The sequence below is a fragment of the Chiloscyllium punctatum genome, chromosome 18, assembly GCF_047496795.1.
Source record: "Chiloscyllium punctatum isolate Juve2018m chromosome 18, sChiPun1.3, whole genome shotgun sequence".
In the NCBI taxonomy this organism is placed as follows: domain Eukaryota; kingdom Metazoa; phylum Chordata; class Chondrichthyes; order Orectolobiformes; family Hemiscylliidae; genus Chiloscyllium; species Chiloscyllium punctatum.
The window spans coordinates 31,040,333-31,054,375 of record NC_092756.1 but is presented as its reverse complement, the minus strand read 5'-3'; positions in this window follow the sequence as shown (position 1 = coordinate 31,054,375).

Sequence of the window (14,043 nt, the reverse complement as noted above, 5' to 3'; positions counted from 1 at the left end):
CAGATACATTTTCACTGGAGTGATCATCATCCCCTTTAGACAAAGGAATTCAGATGCTTAACTTCTTATTGGCACTAGAAAGGGTTTCATGTCGCCTTAGTATTGTAACATGGAGAAAAACAAATAACAGTATGAAGATTGGGCTGAGTATTGGTTACCTGAGATGTTTAATATCACTTCAAATTTGCAGTGCTTATCTTTAAATGCTTGTTCTTGAAGTTAGTATCAGACAGAGTGTAGAAGGTTGCGGGCTGACATTGTAGAAGCTTATAAAATCATGAGAAAAATGGATAGGGTGAATAGCCAAGATTTTTCCACGGGCTGGGTGGGAGGGGGGGGGGGTTCAAGCATAGAGAGGTGTTAGAGGGAATATTTAAAAGGGACGAAGGGACAACGTTTCTACACAGAGTGTGGTGTGGGTATGGAATGGGCTGCCAGAGGAAGAGTGGTAGATTGCGTGCACAGCTGAAACATTTAACATCAGTTGGACATATATATGACTAGGAAACACTTAGAGGCATATGGGTCAAAGGAAAGCAGATGGGACTAGTATAGTTTGGAAAACCTGGCCAGCATGGACATTTAGAAAAGCTTCACGCAGAGTCAATGTGGGTCTGTGAAATGGAAATTATATTTTGCCCGTAAAATCATGCAAAGTACTTCTGGAGATGCCTGAAAATGTAACAACATTAAATGAATGATGAGTGATACTGCTGAAACATACAAGACACGGCAGGGGCTTGAAAAATTAGATGTTGAGAAGTTGTTTCCATTCCTGGGCAAAGTGTCGGACTCGAGGATGTAGATACCGAATAAGGAACATCAATTTCAATCTGAAATGCAAACCGATGTCTTCTCTCAGAAGGTAGTGAATGTCTGGAATTCCCCAATCCAGAGAGGTGTGGACGGATACAAGGAGTCGGCAAGAAAGTGGAGTTGAGCCCTGGAGTAGATCAGCCATGTACTTTTTAAATGACAGGGTTAGCTTGAGGAGCCAATTGACCGACTCCTGTTCCTATTTATTCATTTCACATGCTATGCTTTTGGAAAGTAACGGGCTATTTTCATGGAAATCGTGTTGTAAAATGTTGCATTCAGGGAGGACTGAGGATTTGTTGTTTTAACCCTGCGTGGGGGGTATGGGGTTGTATTCCCAGCCAATCTGGGACTGCAATATGCTCCTCATCTGGAGCAGAACTTACAGAGAGGGGAAGCCTGGAAGCAGGGATTGTAGGGGTGGGGGAGTGGCGGGAGCACTCTCTGGCCCAGCCTGCATTTTCCACATACATTTCCACAACTACACCTAACCATCGGAGTGGCCTCGATCTGTTCCTGTGTAGCAGGTCCGAAGGTCTGAATGGAACATCAGAACACAGGGCTGAGGGACACGAGTGGGCCATTCGGCCCTTTTTCACTACTTCACCAGTAAATAAGGTCGTGGCTCATCTCATTGTGGTCCCAGTTGCACTTTGCTCTCCATGCACTATTATCTCTGATTCACCTGTCTATAGACAAAGCCAGCCTCGGTATAATATAAATATCTGGCCAGACCAAATTCTGGGAAAGAGAATTCCCACTGGAATGAAATACCACTTTGTGATTTTTTTCTCACTCCAGTTGTGACTGAGGATGGAGGGTGTCACTCTTTCCTTTTCTAGTCCCACTCTTCCACTGCTTACAACCAATTTTAAATGTAACCAGGTTGGTAATATGGCCGATGATAAAGGTCTCAGACTGGGTGAGGTTCAGTGACAGGAACAAGTCAGACAGATTTCTTAAGTCAGCCACAAGTAACTAATAGAACTAACGGATGCACATAGTAGATCTGTGGTTAGCACTGCTACCTCCCATCGCCAAGGAGCTGCGTTCAATTCCAACCTCTGGCAACCCTCTATTTGAATTTTGAACATTCTCCCCATGTCTGTTTGGGTTTCCTACCAGTGTTCCAGTTTCCTCCCTCAGTCCAAAGATGTGCAGCTTACAGTGGATTAGCCATGCTAAATTGCCCATAGTGCCCAGTGATGTGTAGGTTAGATAGGTCAGTGATGGGAAATGCAGGGTTACATGGATAGAGTACGGGGGCAGGTCCGGAGGGGATACTTTTCCGAGGGTCAATGTGGACTTGATGGATGGAATGTCCTGCTTCCACACTGTAGAATTTCTATAAAAAACAACAAGAAGTTTGGACGATACAAACACCCAGTGGGTATCTATCTGATCACTCTCCTCTAGGTTTTGTATGTTTCAATAAGATCACCTCTCATTCCAAGAGTAACCTGTTAAAGCCTGCATAATATAAGACCCTCATTCCTGGAATACATGAAGTGAAACAGCTCCAAACTGCTTCCAAATTAATTATATCCTTTTGTCAAGTAAGGAGGCAAAAATGATCTCACACACAGTTGAGGTTAACTTTTGTTTTGTCAGTGGTGAGAGTATTTGGAACTCTCTTCCCCGCAGAGCTTTGGAGGAAGAGGTATTGAATATTTTTGGAACACAGACAGAGGTTCATTAATGACAACAGAGTCAAGGATTATCGAGGAATGGGCAGCAATTTGCAGTGTAGGGGAAAATGTAGACAGTGATACAAAATCACACTGCTCCAGGACATCCAGGAATATAATGCAAACCGAAATGATAATATTGATAAAATGTTAAGGGGGAATCCAAGATGGCGGCGATCCGGAAGGTTTGCTTTGTTGGGCTCTGCATCACAGCACGGGCAAAGTGGTTCCCTAACGCACTACACCCCAGCAACTTACTTAAAATTCAACTCTAAAAGAGTGATAGAATCTTTACTGATCCCGGTTAGTCAAGTGGAAATGACAAAACATGGGAAAGGATCGAGTCAGTCCCAACAAGTGGTGCAGCCATCAGAAGCATCGAGCATACCTGAGGCTGTAGCTGCAACCCACTCTGCTCGTTCCATGGACCCAGTTACTCACCAGGTCACTGAGTTCACCAAGTTATGTGAAATGATTGAAGGCATGATTAAAGAAAAGTTCAGCCGTGGCTAGAACCACTACCACTCTCAGACGCGCTCCAAAAACATGAGCAGCAACTTGACAGCGTTGGAAACAAAATGGATGATGTCAAGCGCCGAACTGCATGACAGAGTCTGCGATAAATTCCTCACAAGAGAGGATCGTCACCGTTGAAAAACAGGTCCGTATCTTAATTGAACATGATGACGACCTTGAGAACAGGGGCAGGATGAAGAATCGTCGGTCTGCTGGCCCAGACAGCAGGTGGTCAGCCAGTGAGTATTTTTTGAGAACTGGCTGCAGCGATTCCTTCACTTCGAAACTGAAGAGGGTCGGGTGAAGACTAAGACAGTTCATCGGGTTACGGTGCACAGGTCAGGCTCAGACCAGCGCACTCGCCTTGTCCACGTGCAGTTACATAGTTATGGGGATAAACAAAGACGAATGGAAGCTTCCAGAACTCAGGGGAAAGATCCAATGTCTTTAATTCACGGGCTCCAGGATTATGTCCTTTCGGAACGTTTCGGCGGAGGTGATTCAGAAAAAAATACTTTGATGATATAGAACATAGAACATTACAGCGCAGTACAGGCCCTTCAGCCCTTGATGTTGCGCCGACCTGTCATACCAATCTGAAACTCATCTAACCTACACTATTCCATGTACGTCCATATGCTTGTCCAATGACGACTTAAATGTACTTAAAGTTGGCGAATCTACTACCGTTGCAGGCAAAGCATTCCATATCCTTACTACTCTCTGAGTAAAGAAACTACCTCTGACATCTGTCTCATATCTATCACCCCTCAATTTAAAGCTATTCCCCCTCATCTTCGCCGTCACCATTCTTAGGCAAAGGCTCACCTATCTAACCCTCTGATTATCTTATATGTCTCTATAAAGTCACCTCCCAACCTTCTGCTCTCTAATGAAAACACCCTCAAGTCCCTCAGCCTTTCCTCGTAAAACCTTCCCTCCATACCAGGCAACATCCTAGTAAATCTCCTCGGCACCCTTTCCAAAGCTTCCACTTCCTTCTTATAATGCGGTGACCAGAACTGTACACAATACTCCAAGTGCAGCCGCGCTCGAGTTTTGTACAGCTATAGCATAGCTTCATGGTTTCTGAACTTGATCCCTCTATTAATAAAAACTAAAACACTGTATGCCTTCTTAACAACCCTGTCAACTTGAGTGGCAACCCCAAGCATCTGTGTGCCTGGATACTGAGATCTCTCTGCTCATCTGCACTACCAAGAATCTTACCATTAGCCCAGTACTTTGCATTACGGTTACTCTGACCAAAGTGAATCACCTCACACTTGTCCGCATTAAACTCCATTTGCCACCTCTCAGCCCAGCTCTGCAGCTTACCTATGTCTCTCTGTAACTTATAACATCCTTACTCACTATCCACAACTCCACCGACTTTCGTGCCATCTGCAAATTTACTAACCCACCCTTCTACACACATGCAGGTCATTTATGAAAATGACGAACAGCAGTGGACCCAACACCGACCCACTTCTGACTTGAGTCCAGGATGAACATTTCTCATCAACCACCCGACCCTCTGTATTCATTCAGCAAGCCAATTACTGATCCGAACTGCTATATCTCCCATAATCCCATTTCTTCGCATTTTGTACAATAGCCTACTATGGGGATCCTTATCGAACGCTTTGCTGAAATCCATACACACCACATTAACTAGTTTACTCTCATCTACCTTGTTTGGTCACCTTCTCAAAGAACTCAATAAGATTCGTGAGGCACGACCTACTCTTCACAAAACCGTGTTGACTATCCCTAATCAAATTGTTCTTTCCTAGCTAATTATAAAACCTATATATTATAATCTTTACCAACACTTTACAAACAACTAAAGTAAGGCTCACTGGTCTATAATTACCAGGTTGTCTTTACTCACCTTCTTGAACAGGGGAACCACATTTGCTAGCCTCCAGTCTTTTGGCACGAGTCCAGTAGACAATGACGATTTGAAGATCAATGCCAAAGGCTCAGCAATCTCCTCCCTGGCTTCCCAGAGGATCCTCGGATCAATCCCATCCGGCCCAGGGGATTTACAGACTTTCACACTCTGCAGGATTTCTAATCCCTCCTCCTTGTGAACCTCAATCCCAACGAGTCGAATAGCCCGTATCTCAGTAATCTCCTCGACAACATTGTCATTTTCTAGAGTGAATATTGTTGAAAAATATTCATTTAGTGCTTCCCTATCCCCTCTGACTCCACACACAACTTCCCACTACTATCCTTGATTGGCCCTAATCTTACTCTGGTCATTCTTTTATTCCTTAAATACCTATAGAAAGCCTTAGGGTTTATCCTGATTCTATCCGCCAACAACTTCTCATGTCTTCTCCTGGCTCTTCTAAGCTCTCCCTTTAGGTCTTTCCTGGCTACCTTATAACCCTCAAGCGCCCTAACTGAGCCTTCACATCTCATCCTAAAATAAGCCTTCTTCTTCCTCTTGACCAGAGATTCCATTTCCTTCGTAAACTATGGCTCCCGCGCTCTACAGCTTCCTCCCTGCCTGACAGGTACATACCTATCTTGGACACACGGTTAATTTTCCTTGAATAAGGTCCACATTTCTTATGTGCATATCCCCTTCAGTTTCCTTCTCCCTCCTATGCTTCCTAAATCTTGCCTAATCGCATCGTAATTGCCTTTCCCCCAGCTGTAACTCTTGCCCAGTGGTATACACCTATCCCTTGATATCACTAAAGTAAACATAAAATAATTGTGATCGCTATCACCAAAGTGCTCACTTGCTTCCAAGTCTAACACCTATCAAGAGAAGAGTAAGGGAACTCGGGAATCAGTATTCCCTCTGGTACCCAACGATTCTCCGTATTGCATTTAATGGATACATGAACTCGTCTGACTCTGCAGAGAAAGCAAAAACTTTGTGGAAATTTTAAATTCCCCTATTGATTTTTTTAGTTTTTTGGGGTTTTTTTTATATGTTTAGTTTTGGAAAGTTTTGAGAGCTTGTCAGTTGTAATACTTTTAGACTGTGTGGTTTTTAAGCTCTATAAGACTTTGTTTATTAATGATCAGTAATTCGAGTTCTTCCTCTCTCGAGTTCAAATGTTGCTACAGTTGTTCTGGAAAATGATATGCTTAAATGGTGCACCTGGAACATTAAGGGACGCCATTGCCCAGTCAAGAGGAAAACTTACTTTCTAATCTTAAAAAAGAGAGGGTGGATTTTATCCTATTGCAGAAGATGCACCTCGATGACAAGGAACATTTCACGTTACAGCAGGGCGGGTTTGAACGGGTTTTTATTTTCGTCTTTAAATACTAGGAGTAGGGGAGAAGCCGTACTAGATAAGAACAATCTTTCATTTAAAGTACTAGATTGTATTTGATACTCACAGAAGAATCATAATCCCCCAAGCCTTGAACTATGGTAAATAATCCAATATTTTGAATGGTAATTGCGACACCCCACCCCCACCCTGGCGCACCCTCTTAAAATCCTGGGAGATGCATTTTCCAAATTCAGTTATCTTGCATCGTGGCACATTATCGTAGAAGGAGATTTCAACTGTCTTATGGAACCCACGGTGGACAGAATGTCCGAAGGTCCCTCAATACCCTCGTTATAATGTAACCAATTGGTGGATTTGTATGCAGAACTAGAGCTGGTGAATGTCTGGAGGCACATCTACCTCACAAGTAGGGCTTTTAATATATTCTTTAACCCACAGAAATGCCACACCAGGTTTGATTTCTTCTCCATCCCTGCAACAATCTTAGAGTCGGTGGCATCCTGCACAATTACCATTTCTGACCATACTTATTACCATTTCTGACCATACTTATTGAGAAAGATTTAGGGAAATATAACAGATTCGAGACACTGGCGAATGTATCCCTTTATTGTTAATTCTACTTCGTTCATTGAGTATTTCTGTAATGAATTCAGATCTTTCTTAGCCATTAATTCAGATTCAACCAGTAACCCATCCATACTATGGGAAATTTCTAAGGCTTCTGCAGAGCGAATAATTATCCATTAGGATGCAGCAGAAGGGGGAGCAGGAACGCTGGTTTGAGGCACAGCTGAGGGCAGCCGAGAGGGCATACTGTGATTGTCCCTCAGTGGCTAAGCTGCAGAGGATCACAACGCTTCGGTCTACGGTGAATTCCACGCTCACACAGACAGCCAGGAAGGAACTTACTTTTGCAAAACAAAGGCTGTTTGAACATGGTGATACGTCAGGCAGGTATTTATTCTATCTTGCCAGGAAAACGAGCGCCCCTCTCAGCCATTACCTCAATTAGGGAAGATATTGGGATCTTTACCTTCAATTCCAAAAACATTAGTGTCTCCTGTCCAAGATTTTTCTCCGAATTATTTCAGACTGAGCATTATGAGGACAGATGGATTAAAATTGAGTCACTTTTCATTTTTCAGGAGTAACCCTGAATAAGTGGTGTGCCTTAATGCACCATTGTCAGTGCAGGGGGGTGTGAAGCAGCTTCAGAATACAAAGGTGCAAGTTCCTGACAGATTTCCTCGTGAAGTTTATAGATAATTTATAAACCTATTGTCAGGGCTGATGTTTAACATGTTCTGTCACTCATACAGTCACGAACCCATTCCTCCATCATTAAGAGAGGCTCATATCACTATGATGATGAAGAAAGGAAGACCCTGGAGGATTATGCTGCTTACACGCCAACTCACTTTTAAATGTTGGTTTCAAAATCCTGTCTGAGACCCGTGCATTTAGGCTGGAAACTTTGCTGCCTTCCCATACCAAAGAGGACCAAACATGCTTTATAAAGGACCGCAGATCTTCCTACAATGTTAAGAATTTACTCAATATGATCCAAGAGTGTCAACAACAATCTGTCCAGTGATTACTGATCTCTGTAGATGAGAGAAGGCATTTGATTGGGTTGAGTGGCCGGATCCCTTCTGTACATTAGAACGGTTTGGTCTACGCAAAGTTTTTATCAAGTGGGTGAGGATCCTTTAACGTGATCCTCTGGCTGTGGTTATCACTAATGGTGAGGCCAACCAGTAATATTAATATTTCTCCAGGCAGCCGACAAGGTTGACACCTTTCACCATTGTTGTTTACGTTGGGGATTGAGCCACTGGCGGAGGCCATCCGTAGGGATGCCAACATATCTGCCCCAGAGGTGGGATAGAAGTTATGTAAGATTACATTGCATGCAGATGAGGGTCTTATGTTTTTTGTCAAATCCCGTAATTTCGGTAGGTCATGCGATGCAATGCATTAATTCGCTTGTTGCCTTTCCGGGCGATAAGATTAATTTTACAAAGTTGGTGGCCATGCCTATGGGATGTCTTAGGGAAATACCTGATACTGAGGGCAAATCCTAGTTTCCTTTCAAATGGTCACTGGGGTGGTTTCCCTATTTCAGTATATTAATTACATCTGTCTTTGATCATTTATTTAACGTGAACTGTGTCCATTTGTTTGACAAAATTAAACAAGACCTTCAAAGATGGGAGTCATTTCAAATATCCTGGCTAGGTCAGATAGCTGTTATTAAAATGAATGTCTTTCCTCATTTCCTATATCCCTTGTGAATGTTTTCTTTGATGTTTCCCAGACAGATATTTAGGATACTTAATGGCTGGTTTAGCTCTTTTATTTGTCACCATAAGCGATTTCTTATCAAGCTCACAAAGTTCCAACTACCCCACAGATTGTGGGGTGTAGATTTCCCCGATTAAAAGCTATCAATTAAGCTTTTTTATCATCCTATGTTCGTGCCTGGGCCGCTGAGACCTCGGTGTCAATACGGCTAGACATTGAGCCCTCTCAGACAAAGTGAACCCTTATTAGTCTGTTGTTCTTAGATAAAATGACAACTGTTCGCCGAGCTGGGAATTTGTCTTGCAAATGTTTCGTCCCCTGTCTAGGTGACATCCTCAGTGCTTGGGATCCTCCTGTGAAGCGCTTCTGTGATGTTTCCTCCGGCATTTATAGTGGCCTGTCTCTGCCGCTTCCGGTTGTCAGTTCCAGCTGTCCGCTGTAGTGGCCGGTATATTGGGTCCAGGTCGATGTGTTTGTTGCAAAAGTTAGAACAAACAGTCTTACCGTAAGTACCCTTTATCATTTGTTGGAGAGTGTCCCCTCAGACAAGACTGTGCAGCTTCGTAACGTCTGTGCGAGAGAGTTGGGGGCTTTAGATCTCTTTAGAGACATGGGAGGACATTTGTGAAAATGCTCGAAGGATTTTGATCTGTAATCGGAACTATTCCATGCAGTTGCAAATTCTTCATAGGGTCTATCTAACACCAGATTTTCTCTCAAAATTCAATGTGGGATTATCTTCAGCATGTCCTAAATACAGAATGACTACAGGCACTCTTACTAATTGCATGTGGTCCTGCTGCAGGCTTTGGATATATTGGAGCACTGTGTTCGTGTAGTAGAGTGGGTCTTGAGGACCGGATTGGAGATAGTTTCTCTTTTCCTGCGACTGCCCAGAGTATCTTACGCAGATGCACATGGGAAAAAATGTATCCTTACTTTCTGTGCTAGGACATAATATTCTGTTGTGTTGGATGTCTGAAACTCCCAGGATGTGTTGGGTCTTTGTAAGCTCATCATGGAGAATATCACTTCAGACTTTCTCACCAGCATGGTGCACCAAAAAACTGATTAATATAAGTCATAGACTGATAGAGATGTACAGCATGGAAACAGACCCTTCGGTCCAAACCGTCCATGCCGATCACATATCCCAATACAATCTAGTCCCACCTGCCAGCACCCGGCCCATAACCCTCCAATCCCTTCCTATTCAATATACTCATCCAAATGCTCTTAAATGTTGCACTTGCACCAGCCTCCCCCACTTCACCTGGCAGCTCATTACATAGGTAAAAACAATGACTGCAGATGCTGGAAACCAGATTCTGGATTAGTGGTGCTGGAAGAGCACAGCAGTTCAGGCAGCATCCAAGTAGCTTCGATATCGACGTTTCGGGCAAAAGCCCTTCATAAGGAATAAATTATTCCTGTTGAAGGGCTTTTGCCCGAAACATCGATTTCGAAGCTACTTGGATGCTGCCTGAGCTGCTGTGCTCTTCCAGCTCCACTAATCCAGAAGCTCATTACATACACGTACTACCCTCTGTGTGAAATAGTTACCCTGTAGGTCTCTTTTATATCTTACTCCTCTCACCTTAAAATTATGCCCTCCACTTCTGGACTCCCTGACCCCAGGGAAAAGACTTTCCCTATATACTCTATCCATGCCCCTTATTCTTTTGAAAACCTCTATAATGTCATCCCTCAGCATCTGAAGCTCCAGCGAAAATAGCCTCAGCCTATTGAGCCTCTCTCTATAGGTCAAATCCTCCAATCCTTATAAATCTTTTCTGAACCCTTTCAAGTTTCTCAACATTTTTTCCAATATGAAGGAGAACAGAATTGCATGCAATATTCCAACACTGGCCTAACCAATATCCTGTACAGCTGCAACATGTTCTCTCAACTCCTGTACTCAATACTCTGACCAATAAAGGAAAGCATACCAAACGCCTTCTTCACTATCGTATCTACTTGCGACTCCACTTTCAAGGAGCTATGACCCTGCACTCCAAGGTCTCTTTGTTCAGCAAAACTCCCTGGGACCTTACCATTCAGTGTATAAGTCCTGCTATGATTTGTTTTCCCAAAATGCAGCACCTCGCATTTATCTGAATTAAACTCCATCTGCCACTTCTCAGCCCATTGGCCCATCTTGGCAAGATCCTGTTGTAATCTGAGGTGACCTCTTCGTTGTTCACTGTACCAAAAATTTTGGTGTCATCTGCAAACTTTCTAACTGTATCTCATGTGCTCGCATCCAAGTCATTTATGTCAATGACAAAAAGTAGTGAATCCAGCACCGATCCTTGTGGCACTCCACTGGTCAGAGGCCTCCAGTCTAAAAAACAACCCTCCACCACCACCCTCTGTCTTCTACCTTTGACCCAGTTCTGTATCCAAATGGCTCGTTCTCCCTGTATTCCATGAGACCTAACCTTGCTAATCAGTCTCCCAAGGGGAAACTTGTCGAAACCCTTACTGAAGTCCATATGGATCACATCTATCCCTCTGCCCTCATCAATCCTCTTTGATACTTCCTCAAAAAACTCAATCAAGTTTGTGAGACATGATTGCTCACACACAAAGCCATGTTGGCTATCCCTAATCAGTCCTTGCCTTTCCAAATACATGCACATCCTGTCCCTCAGGATTCCCTCCAACAACTTGACCATCACCAACGTCAGGCTCATTGGTCTATAGTTCCCTGGCTTGTCCTTACCACCCTTCTTAAACAGTGGCACCACGTTAGCCACCTCCAGTCTTCTGGCACCTCACCAGTGACTATCCATATTACAACAATATCAGCAAGAGGCCCAGCAAACACTTCTCTAGCTTCCCACAGAGTTCGAGGGTACACCTAATCAGGTCCTGGGGATTTATCCACCTTTAACCGTTTGAAGACACCCAGCACTTCCTCCTCTGTAATATGGACATTTTGCAAGGTGTCACCCTCTATTTCCCTACATGTGATATCTTCCGTATCCTTTTCCACAGTAAATACTGATGCAAAATACTCGTTTAGTATCTCCCCCACACTTCCTGTGTTAAGAAAAGTATTGTGTTGTGTCTGATGTCTGAAACACCCCTGCCACCACCCCCCCCCCAACCTCCCCGCCCCCCCCCCCCCCCCACCCCCCGGGTCTGTTGGCTCGTCATAAGCTCATCATGGAGAATATCCCTTTGGACGTTTTCACCTGTATGGTGGGCCAGAAATCAGAGATTTATATAAGATATAGCAATCTTTTTTGGATTATCATAATTAGGCATATCTGCCACTCTAAAAATGGCTTTTATATAGCAATGGCGATATTGTCTAATGAATCTAATATGAAGAATTGTGAACATATGAATGTGTATCAGTTAATGCTCTCGAAGAACAAGAGCTATCGTTTTCTTATTCTGAGCTGTATTATTTATTTATTATTTATTGTTTATTTTTGTTTTTCTTCTGTCCGTTTATAGACTTTAACTTATTTTGTCTGAACATGCACATGGGTGAAATATTGTTCAGTTATTTGAGTTGTTTTGTTATTGTTTTAATATAATAATAAAACTCTATTTTTCAGTCAAATCTTTTTTAAAAATTAAAATGCTAACATTGATAGAATAGAGGCCCAAAGAGCTCTCATTAGATACATCACTCATGGTGGTTTACGCTGAATGTCACCACACCTTGGGTGACAGGATGAGGTTGAGAGAGCATCCCCTTCATGGTAACCTCAGTCAGTGTGGGGAATTGAACCTGCGCTGGTGTCCTCCCTCTGCATCACAAACCAACCATCCAGCCAACTGAGTGGGAGACTGTGTAACTGTTACACACAGAATCAGTCACAGACAAAGGGTAAGAGAAACATTCATGACACAAAAAAGGTATATTTGAGATAATCGTCATGATAACGGCTGAGGATAAAAACGTTCTCTGCTAGAAATTGTATTTTACATTGAGACAAGTGTTTGGAAGCTTTCTTTTACTGAATACAATAAGGTGAGACAAGTGAAATAACCAGAATGACTAATTGTGATTGGATATCGATAACTGTAAATTAAGTGCATGTTTTTGATTGGTCTGTGGAAAGAATGCTGACTATTGTATGAATTTCGAAAGCAGATGAAATATATTGTTCGAGGAGTCTGTCCCCATGGGAAATGCCATCGGAACACATGCAAGAAGAAACACTGGGTAAAAAGTTTCTGTGAATCGTCTGCTCGGTAACAGGAAGCTGGGAGTTGAATGACTGAAAGTTCCTGTAACGTGGAGCTGAGAAAACTATCATTTCACCTCCAAACGTATTGAATATTGGAGCATGTATGAAGTACTGAATGGCCTCATGATGGATTTCAATTGTGTGCGATTTGAAAAATGTACATCTCTACTCCATACTCTTACATGTCACACACTGGGGCACAGCCGCTTTACTGAAACTGGGAATAAGTTGGAACATGATCTGGAAAATTCCATAATTGGCATTCTCCAGAATATTCTATAACTCTGTGGGGGGCATTAGAGATGCAGAGAGAAAGAGAGGGATGGTGCTGTATGCAGTAGTGAGAGTGGTAGAGCATGAGCCTTGTTCGGGAACTGGTGCTTTAACAGACATACAGTGAGTGTGAGGGAGCAGAGAGAATATGGTGACCCTTATCCTAACAGAGTGGGGAAGGTTATTGAAGCTTGTCCTGTGTTGCTGGACATTTACTCAGACCGCAGATACTGCACTGAGCTGGGTGGTGAGCTCAGACCAGGCTCGGTGGGTCTGGTGGTGTGATCCCTTTGGGAAAAGAATGGTCCCCTTTTGTACTAGCCCATCCACCAGGACTTCTGTGCCCCTGTCGAAAACCGTGATGTAATTTCCCCTTATCTGCCATGCTCAGGGTAAACTGTGCAGGGCAGCTGCAAACTGAGAAAGCTGAACCATGTGCCCCTTGGCCATTTAAAGATGGCCCCAGTGTCAGGGGTCATGGAATATCCAGGAGCATCCGGGCGATTTTGACTACTTCCAGTCATGGTGGGTGGGAGAATCGAGCTGGCATTGTATGAGAGGGACACAATGGAGTGGGGTGGATAGTTAATGAGATGAGTTTGGTAAGATAGCACCAGGAAAGTAGTTCAGCATCGTGCAGACAATACCTGTCACAATTAATGAAAATGTCACTGAGACAGTTTTTTGTTAGATTCAGCCCAGTGAGGCGAAGACTCTGCTGTCCTCACTCCTAGTTACATAGCTGCAGAACAAATGCTCATCCAAAAGTCTCCATTGCCTGAACTCACAGCAATATCCCTTTCACTCATCATTCTTCAAAGAACTGACCCGTGTTGCATGATACTATCGAAATGTCTTCATTTCAGCATTCTGAAACCTGTGAACATATCCTTCAATGACATTTTTACTCAGTCTCCCCCACTCTGTTTCCACTCCAAAACACACTCATTTACAGTCATATTG